Below are 8,493 nucleotides of genomic sequence, written 5' to 3'. Positions count from 1 at the left end.
GGGTCATGGCCTGTGCAAGTTCTAGCACAGGTACAGCGTGGCTGGAGCATAGCATAAAGGGTAAAAGAGGGAGACACAGAGGCCTGGACTTAGCCCTATACACATTTGTTTTAACCCTCTACTCTCTCTGGTTTGTTAATCAGGAAGAGATAGGAAATTAAGTGAGCAGATAGTTATGAAGCAAAGTGTATCATAAGCAGTTACTATAAGCTCCTCTCAGCAAATTAAATGGTTCGGCAGCCCATCCCCCCATCTCCTTTCCTGACACCTTGTTTCTGCTTATCTCCCCCTTATAATCTGTTTTCCCCCTGTTCCGAAGTTGTCATAGTGGAACAGGAAGTGAAGAGGCCCAGGGAAGAGCAGCAGAACAGAAATAGAAACACAAATACATGGCTGATCAAGTTATTCTAAGGGAATGGTCACTGCATTGTAAAAAGATCTGCAGATGAAGTAAACCAATCCTTTTCAGTTTTCTAAAAGTGCCAATTCACACCAAAATGTTAAATTCTCATTCTATGTGGGAAATGTATATAGAACCCTTATAGACTATTTTCCACTAAATATCAGTGGAATAAATAATACCATAGGATTTCCAACCCAATCTTCACACAACTAAGATCTGACAAAAAGTGCATTGCTTAGCTTAAAAAATAAAAAAGATGATGAGGTGTAATTTCAAGTCTTAGGTTCTCAGACACTACTAAAATTTGTCAATACATAAATAAGCTGCCTTGTGAAAAACAATATAGAAGGTAGATGAAATTAGCCATCCCTATAGGGTAAACACTAAATATCAATTTCTCATAATAACATTATAAAACCATCCTACAAAAGTAATAACTTCTTGAAATTCCATTTTATAATGAAGAAAATAAATCTGTCATTTTATTTAACATTCATTCTTAAGTTACAGATATGTCAATACAATGTGCTTCTAATGAAAGCAACCTTAATATAATCCTAAAAACATGCATATACACTCAGTAAGATCTTCCACATTTCTAAATAAATTACATGCATGATATATATTAACCAATAAAGAAAACTAATATAAGAATCCAGGACATTTATTTTTCTCCATGGAGATTTAACTACTGTAAATATGCACACAAAACAAACCCACAAAGCAAAGTAATAGGTAGTGAGAGAGACTTAAAATAAGCATATTTAAAATGCCTAAGAATAGTCTTTTGCTTTTTTTTTTTTTTTTTTTTTTAGGCAACAAAATATTTTCAGTCCTTGACATCTTCTCACACTTACCTAGCACCACAGATGCAAGGACTTAACAGTAAACATGTAGAATCTCATGCTTAAAACCTAAAGCATGCACTGAATCAAATTTATACATTGTGATCTACTCTAAGTATGTAATTCGTACTTCTAATATTTTATACATTAAATTACCCTGCAGCATTTTGAAATTTTAACATTTATGCAAAACAACTTTTGAAAGATTTATGAAATGAGTTTCAAGGCTCACCTCTAGGCTGGTTTGGTTAAGTGGGGAAATGGCAGCAGCCTCAAGGTTCATACTGAATGAAAATGGTATGCGTATGTCAATCCATGTAAAAAATACCTATATACACAGATGGCACAAAGATTTGTGCAGTTGGAATCACCAGTGCAAATGCATGCATTTGAGGTACTTATTTTTTCCATGGTCAGGTATAATTATGTGTAGTCATTTTCCTCATGTGCTAAAGATTTCAGACCTGATCAAATGAAAAGTTCTAAGAGTAAATATGAAATATTTATATAGTTAATTTCAAAGTGCTATACTTTTAATGAAGATTTCTTTAACATTATAGGCTTAAATATTTAGTTTAAAAATATTTACCAACCAATAAATTTTCTCATTGTATAGAGACTAGAAATTATACCTGGCCAAGTGATTTAAATAGCATATTCAAAATTCTTGCAAGAATTGTAGTGAAAGTGAAATACTTCATTATTGCTTCATTGAACTGAGAAACCCAAAAGGCATAGATAAACAATGCTCAATGATGAAAACTGATTACCCAGAACAGAGGTGCATGCCCCAAAATGGCCTCTATGCGACAAAAACTAAGCATTCTCCACGTTATCAATGCCATTGGCATCCACATGGATATCAGAATCCCCACACAAAGAGGAGGGAACAAAGCGGCTAACAGTGGGACACAAACAGCTCTTAAGCTCTGGCAATTCCTGCTTCAGGCGTTCCAACTGCTCCACTTGGAATATATTTGGCTGTTCAGGCATCCAATCATATATCCTATGGTGAAACAAACACAGAATACATAAAATAGTGTAATTTTATGGCTTATGTAAGACCTGCCTGACTTAACCTTGTCATGAGAATTCATTTACAAAATGTCTGGAACATCCGTATTACTGAGTTCTTCTTTTGTTTATTTTAAAGACAAAAGCATCAGTTCTATTTTAAAATGTTTTTTTCTTCCGAGTCTAATAACCCCAAACAGCAGCACTGCCCCTTCATATCCCTGATATAAAAGAGCTGAATATAAAGCAACTGAATTGGAAAGTGAAATCTACAGATTACTAGTGACTTTGAAAGAATCTGCCACTCAAGCGATTCAATTGGCAATGTCTTAATTTACAGATGGAAACCTCCCAAGAGCTAGAATTCACACCCTGTTCTGACTTCGCTGAAGATCAAGGTGAAAAAACTGCCCACCAGTGTGAGAAGTACCCTATCTTGGGTAGTACAAAGCCCAGAAAGAGTCTCCCATGACTCAGAGGAGCACTGACACCACCCACCAGCAGACAGAGGACAGAACAGCTTCTTATACCACACTTGAAAGCCAAGTAACAGTGCAGGGAAGTATGGTAATCTTCCCACACTTCACAGTTGAGAAGAAGTTCTTAAACAAGATTAAAAAATAATAATAACGGATCTTTAAATATCTGATTCTAACACAACAGCTTTTGTTAATTAGACATGTGAGAGAATGAAAAGTGACCTCTGGGTCAAGGTATGAGAGAGAACAGAAGCATCTAACTTTACTCCCTCCCCATGTTCCATTAAATATAAAGGGAATTTCTTTAAAAAAAAAAAAAATGAGAAGAGTATGCCAGATACAGAGGTGCACACCTGTGACTCTGGCTACTGGGAAGCTGAGGCAGAAAGATTGCAAGTTCAAGGTCAACCTGGATTATTTAGTGAAACCCTGTTTTGAAAAATACAAAAGGCTCGGGGTATGGTAGGTATGGCTCAGTGGTAGAGCACTGAGTTCATTCCACAGTACCACCATGCACACACAAACACACACACACACAATATCCATGAGTATGAGGAAAAACTCAAGAGACAGCAATAAAATTGAAGGCTAGAAAACAGATGAATGAACAACCACCAAAAAAATTTCTCAGCACAACCAAAAAGACCAAATCGCAAGCCAGGAGTAGGAAAATCGAAAAGGCTGGGCTAAAAGCAGCAAATTCCTCTTGAACTGCAGTGAAAGGGAAGGGGGCAAATAAAGACAGGATGAGATGAAGGCATGGAGAAGCAGTGAGCATTTCCTTCCTCTACTCCCATCTGCTGGGGCTGTGCCCCCTCCACACCAGACTGTGAATTTAACTGGATGCCTCTTAAAATGGAAAATAAGTGGACCAGGTGAGGGTTTGGACATTTTACAAAACCACCACCACGGTCACAGCACCAAGGGTATTTAGAGACGGCAAATACCAAATGTTAAACACAGAGATGCCCTCCCTACCCTATCTCTCTTCCTTCATTTGATTCCTTGGATCCCCCCAGGAAGAATATACAGATTTTCTTATGAGGAATTGATCAGTCAAAAAGTAAAGTTTTGCCAGACATGGTGGCACTCATCTCCCAGGGACTCAGGAGGCTGAGGCAGGAAGATTTCAAGTTAAAGTCAGCCAGCAACTTTGCAAGACCCTGTCTCAATGGCAGAGTGCCAGTGGGTTCAATTCCTAGCAGTAGGGTGGGTGGGGGTGGGTAAAGTTCTAAATCTGGTAACCCTAGAGTGAACACCAGGTCAACAACCCCATTCATACCTCCACATCTTCCAATAAGCTTTGCAAGTCCCACCTTATCATGGAAGGAAGCCTTGGATTTCAAACAACTTAGAAAGCTTTTAAGATGAAAGAGCAGAATTAAGGATGTAGCTCAGTGGTAGAATCCTTGCCTGACATGTAACCTGGGTTTCATCCTTAGCACCAGAGTGATTAAAGTTCTTATGGAAAATTCTAATAGAAAATAATTTCTGATACAGAATCTGGGCCCAGTCAAATTTCCAGACACATAGTACCTAAAAACATTTACAGAGGACACAGAGAACATCAGCAAGTGGCTGTTCTCAGGATGGCACTTGTGGCCACAGAGGTCAACCAATTTAGACGGGAGCAGTCCCAGTAAAGAGAAAGGCATATTAAGGCTATCATTCCAAGAGAACCGCTGCCACTGTAGCAGCCCAGTAACCTAAGGACAGGGTGTCCTAGTGAGCATAAACCAGTCTTACTCAAGTACAGTGCATCTGAACCATGTATGTACTGATGCAATTTCTACGATACCTGACAGGATTAGAATGCTTGGCCCTACTCCTGAGAACTGGTGGTGGGCTACAATGCAGCAGGAAATACAGAACAGCCCACTCCAGGTGACCATAAATAGTTCCTGTTGTACTTCCAATGCCTGACCCACAGGCAGATGCCTGATGGTGCTGGGCTAGAGACCTAGTGGGTCACAAACCAGTTTAGAAAGTTAACATTTGCATTTAACAAATACATACTCATGAATAGGAAATATTCAAGGCACATTACTTCTTAATATTGTTAAGCAGACACTTGTAAATATACGTATCTATGGTGTGTAATGGGTTGCAATGTAAAATGGGTTGGGGGTCAAAAAGTTCTAGAAGATATTGTCCCAGAGAAACCTTATACGTATATTCTAGGAAACCTGGTCAATAATGTTCACAGCAAGGACTGGGAATGTAGCTCAGTAGCAAAGCCCTTGCCTAACATGAATGTGTAAGGCTCTGGGTTTCAATTTCCAATTCCCAGTACTGCAAAAACAACGATGATGATGATGATGATGATGATGACAGTAATAGTAAATAGTTCACAGCAACACTGTGCATAACAACAAAAACTTGGAAACAACCTAAATGCTCTTAAAAGCAGAACAATGGATGTCATAGTTCTGAAAATGAATAATAGCTACATGCAAAATATTTAATTTAAGAACATAACTGATGAAAGTATAAAGTTAAATTATGTAAAACTCAATGGCAAATTATTAAGGAAAGAAACAAGATCAAACTTAAGAATAATTTCATAAGGGGTTATGTATGAAAGAGTGGGAATGTATGAAGGATGAGGGAATGGGATTATATAGAAGAACACAGAACTTAAAAACTATGATGGTGTTTACTTTAAACACAGGTATCTGTTGTATTGTTACTTATTATCTTCTATTTTAATCATCTATGTAGACAAATAACCATTAAAAATGGAGGGTTGGGGACTCAGTGGATAGGTCAGTGGTTAAGCATTTGCCTAGCATGTGTCAGGCCCTGAGTTTATTCCTATCACCTTAAAAAAAAAAAAAAAAAAAGAGCAATTATTTACTTTATCAGGCCAGTACTATCCCTGATACCAAACCTAGACAACTGTTTGAGTAAGGTAAATTAAAGGCCATCCCACTCTTTATCATAAATGTAAAACTCTCAAACAAAATATTAGAAAATAATGCAGTTTACATATCACAAAACCATGATTAAACATGAAATCTGTGTTTTAATACCTCTGTAAAGTAAAATAGCTTTTAATAATCTAAAACACCCACTCTCACTGCACCTCTCCTAAACACCTCAGACTTCAAATCACTAAGCATTCAAAACTGTCTTCATGTTTTGTTTTTTGTTACCCAGGATTGAACTGAGGGGCACTCAACCACTGAGCCACATCCCCAACCCTATTTCGTATTTTATTTAGATATAGGGTCTCACTGAGTTGCTTAGTGCCTTCCTTTTGCTGAGGCTGGGCTTTGAACTCGTAATTCTCCTGCCTCAGCCTCCCAAGCTGCTGGGATTACAGGCATGAGCCACCTCGCCCAGCTTCATGTCTAAATTTGATAACATAAAAATAACAGCAATAAGTATATTAATCAGAAATAGTGAGGTAAACACTAGGGGGGCGGGGAACACTTAAAAAAATATTAGGAGACAAGAACTTGGCCAGGGACAGTGAAAAAAAAATGGCACAAGGGACAACTTTTTTTATTATAAGCCTTATAAAACTATTTAACTTTTAAATTATACACATGAAGTGCTTTGATTACATTTAAAAAGAAAATCCACACTAACATAATCCAACTTATCTCTCATTAAACCCTAAGAGGCCAGTGCCAAGCTGTCTCTTCAAAACCCTCCACACCTTCAACAGGCTGTTCTGATTATGCTCTTGCCACTACCTAAAAGGTCAGTCTTATCAAAGCAAATTTAAGTATCTTCAACTAATTCCAATTCAATTCTTCTTCTTTCAAGATTCCAAGCTAGGAAAAACTACCTTTAGTGCTGATTATATTACACATCATCCTGTTCTCCATTACATGTGAACATTGATGCCTATAATCAAGGCCCATGAGATGAAAAGAGTTGCCTAAAATTTGTACCCTTATAAAGCCATACATTGCATAATCTCACAGTACAATTTTCTTGCCTGAAAATATCTGCAATCACTCCTTTCTCTACATATGTGCACATACATACATATATGTATATTATGTGTGCACATATATGTATACATAAATCTCAAAGATTTGCTGATGCTAGCACTTCTTTCAAACTGTTCATTTAAAATTTAAATTTTCATCTGATTAGTTGGACATTATTTTTTTAAAAGTTGTAGAACATATTGTTTTATGCAAAATGAAACCAATCATTAACAAGGAAGGGAGGATCTTGGCTGCAATTTAAAAACCAGACTAATTCAGACAAAATAGTGTGGGGGAAAGGCTTTATTAAGAAAGTGATATAACTTGTAGAACAAGTAATAATACGAACTAAATTCAAGGAAAGTATTTTAAAGCAGGTCCAGTCAGGATTTTATTACTTCCTCTTTGTATGATGCTACATGCCTACAATTTCCCCAGCTTAATCACATCCTTTCTAATCCCAAACTTCTTTACTCTAAAGAAACCTCTGTGTCTCTCAAGGTAGTGCCTGTCAAAGTTAAACACCCAGGAAGCCAACTTAAAAAAAAAAATGTAAAAATACAACAAATATTTGAAGTCCTATTGTGTGTTACACAGCCTAGTCTCTGGAAGCAGTTTTAAAAAGAAAAAAAAAGGAAAAGCCTTGCTCTCATGAAGTTTATGTTCTTATTTGAGTGCAGGAGTTAAGGGAAAGGGGTCAAGAAGAAAAATAGTCAAGTGCCATATGATATGCATATGTAGTGTGTCAGATGGTAATAAATGATATGAAGTCAGGAAGCACACAGTAAACAGAGGCTGGAGTCTTTCTGGGGGCAAGTTGTGGGGAAAAAGGGTCAGAGAGGGAAAGAGGACTGAAAGGTGGTACAGGGAAAGTGGGGTAGGGATCAATTCATACAAGTCCTTACAAAGTACTCTGGCTTTTCCTTTTAGGTGGCACAGAAAACCATGTGGCAGCAAAATGATCTGATATATGTTTTAAAAGCCTCCCTTTGGCTGCAGTGTGAGAAGAGACAGTGTGGAGGCAGTCACCAGGCTACTAAAATATATACACAGATGAAGTGATTCAGCTGAGAGTGATAATAGTAAACACTGTGAGGGGACACACTCGGGACTTATCTTGAGTCAGAGTCAAACAGATTTTCTGTCTCACTTGATCTGGGATATAAGAAACTGGAACAACCACACTTTTCATTTATGTTGAAATCAGGAAGATGAAAGGAGGACTAGGTGTGGTACCTGGACATAAAATTTAGACATCAGGGAAATGGTCTGAGTTGGACACACACAACATTAGGAATATACTGAAGATATGAAAAGCCACAGAACTGAGAAAGCTGGTATAGACAGAAAACAGGTGTCAGACAGTAACCATTAACCCTAAAATGACTTGGTACATCTAGGTTAGGGCCTACTCATTTGCATTTTTTAGCAAGCTTCTCAACTGACTTCAAAGTTTGAAAAAACTCACGGACAGACAAATGTCAAGATAAACCTCAGGCCAAACTACAGAATTTTAACTTAACTAAGTTTAATTTTATTTATAATTTTATAAGATGAAAGCTACACTTTTCCTAACATTTCATGGAAATTTTTTATGAAAACCAATACCTATCATAAATTAGACCATTAACTCCAAATTCCTTCAATTTCCTTCTGTTTTCAGGATCATTGGTATCATCACCCCAGCAGAATATGACTAGTCCCTTAGCTTTTGCCTCTTGGATATAGGACGGATTTCTGAGCAGGTCTTCAGTATGTGCGTTAATCCCCTAAAAGAAGAAAAATTAGTTGTTCGTGAAAAAGTAATG

General features: G+C 37.3%; 1 pseudogene across 1 annotated transcript in view; it reads right to left on the bottom strand.

Moving 5' to 3' along the window:
- Positions 1-507: 507 nt before the first annotated feature.
- Positions 508-8,493, bottom strand: part of LOC306655362 (glycerophosphocholine phosphodiesterase GPCPD1-like) — a 28,771-nt pseudogene continuing 20,785 nt past the window's right edge. Inside the window, exons 9-10 of the transcript XR_013766998.1 lie at positions 8,294-8,454; positions 508-2,254 (exon numbers count right to left, since the gene is read on the bottom strand). The product of XR_013766998.1 is annotated as a glycerophosphocholine phosphodiesterase GPCPD1-like (transcript). The remainder of the gene's footprint in view (positions 2,255-8,293; positions 8,455-8,493) is intronic.

Source organism: Sciurus vulgaris (genome assembly GCF_902686455.1).
Source record: "Sciurus vulgaris genome assembly, chromosome: 2".
NCBI classification, from domain to species: domain Eukaryota; kingdom Metazoa; phylum Chordata; class Mammalia; order Rodentia; family Sciuridae; genus Sciurus; species Sciurus vulgaris.
This window is presented reverse-complemented; position numbering and strand designations above follow the sequence as displayed.